The sequence below is a fragment of the Suricata suricatta genome, chromosome 12, assembly GCF_006229205.1.
Source record: "Suricata suricatta isolate VVHF042 chromosome 12, meerkat_22Aug2017_6uvM2_HiC, whole genome shotgun sequence".
Taxonomy (NCBI): Eukaryota; Metazoa; Chordata; class Mammalia; order Carnivora; family Herpestidae; genus Suricata; species Suricata suricatta.
In genome coordinates this window covers 96,562,177-96,563,890 of record NC_043711.1, presented here as the reverse complement: position 1 = coordinate 96,563,890, position 1,714 = coordinate 96,562,177, and the positions used below count along the sequence as shown (strand labels likewise).

At 55.7% G+C, this 1,714-nt stretch overlaps 1 protein-coding gene across 1 annotated transcript in view; it reads left to right on the top strand.

Moving 5' to 3' along the window:
- ATP9A (ATPase phospholipid transporting 9A (putative)) overlaps positions 1 to 1,714 on the top strand; it is a 103,298-nt gene that overhangs the window by 97,601 nt on the left and 3,983 nt on the right. The gene's annotated exons all lie outside the window — the stretch shown is intronic.

Sequence of the window (1,714 nt, the reverse complement as noted above, 5' to 3'; positions counted from 1 at the left end):
CACACACACACACACACACACACACACACACGATGCCAGAGGTAACACCCAGGGCATCGTGCACCGATAAGGAGGCAAGCAAGGAAAGTGGGGGAGGGAACGGATACGCATTTTTCCAGCAGAGCAGAAAGCAAACAGACGGCGCTCGTGCAGACCGAAGTCGGAGCGGCACCAGACCCCCCCCCAGAGGCAGGGCCAGGCGATGCTACCCTGGAACTCCTCGAGCGACTGCCCATCGTGACAGGGTCACGGTGAAGGGGTGAAATGGAGCCTCAATGTTCCTGATTTATGAACCTTCACATACAAAAGGTGGCTGGGAAAACCAACGGGTACACTATACTTTGACGTGTTTCTTAAAAATCCTTGGTTTTTTTCAATGATAATTTAACCTCCTGCCGACAAATTTAACAGCGTCTCCACCTACCGGTTGCACACGCCGGCAGGAAGGCCGATCCCCACCCCAACATACAGTGTACGTTTGTAAAGTGCGTGGCAGACGTGGGTGGATATCAAGACCACTGCACAGTTGTACACAAAAGACACACAAAAACAGAAATAAACACCAATAGGGGTTTTGATACTTTCTCCTCCTACACTTAAAACGTCTTTGCGGAGTCTGGGAGACCATCCCTGGAGGCCACTGAAGTCAATATGCTTCTCAAAAACTATAAGGACCTCAGAAAAAAGTAGCAGAACATTCCAGAAAGCAACCGCTTTTTGTTACAATGGCTTGCCCACCTCGGCAGGCTGAGACTGGTCTTCGCTATGATTTCTCGGACTTCCTCCCCTGAGGTGGACAGCACCACCTCACAGATCTATCACCGTGCGGAAGGTTCTGGTCCTCAGAACACGCCGAGGGGGGCCTCCCTGGGGCCTCACCGTCCCACCCCTTAGCCAGATTCCGGGGTTCCGGCCTCTTCGTGTTCTACGGACAACAGGAAAGCTGACCCCCAGCAAAGCACGACCGGCGGCGGGGCTCTCCTCACCTTGATAGATGCTAATCAGAACCCATATTAAAAAGGTCTTGTAGGACAACGGTCGTCCCTAAACGAGAGAACGAGAAAGAGCAGGTTACGGGGTCTGGCTTCTCCAGCCCAGCCGCCCCCCGCCTCACTTCCACCGACAAGGCAACCTGCCGGCCTCCGCCAAAAAAGAGAAAAAAAGGGGTCTTGCACGTATCTGGACATGTTCAAAAGACAAAGGCTATTTAGTGGGAATAAATCGGCCCTCTGGGAAAACTCCTTGAGGACAAATCAACGAACTCATACGCACGCACACGCGCTTCTGGACGCGCGCAGCACGGCGCCCAGGAGCAGACACGGGCTGCAGGAAGGACCTGTCAGGGCTCTTATTTTCAAGGCGTTAGCGGGTTTGTTTTCAGCTTACATATTGCTGCACTGCTTCACTTTCTCGAGGCGCACGTGTATGACTTTTTTAAGGAAACAAATGTAAAACCCCACTCCTTCCTCCCAAGAAAGCCGCCACGAGCTCAGAGCAGTGTGTTCAAACCAGATATGGAGGGTCTGTGTGAGATACAAGGAGGGCGAGAGGCAGAAGGCCGGGAAGGAGGGGGAGGAAGGAGGGAGAGGAAGAAGGGGGAGGAAGGAGGGAGGAGGGAGGGAGGGAGGAGGGGGAGGGGGGGGGGGGGGGGGGGGGGGGGGGGGGGGGGGGGGGGGGGGGGGGGGGGGGGGGGGGGGGGGGGGGGGGGGGGGGG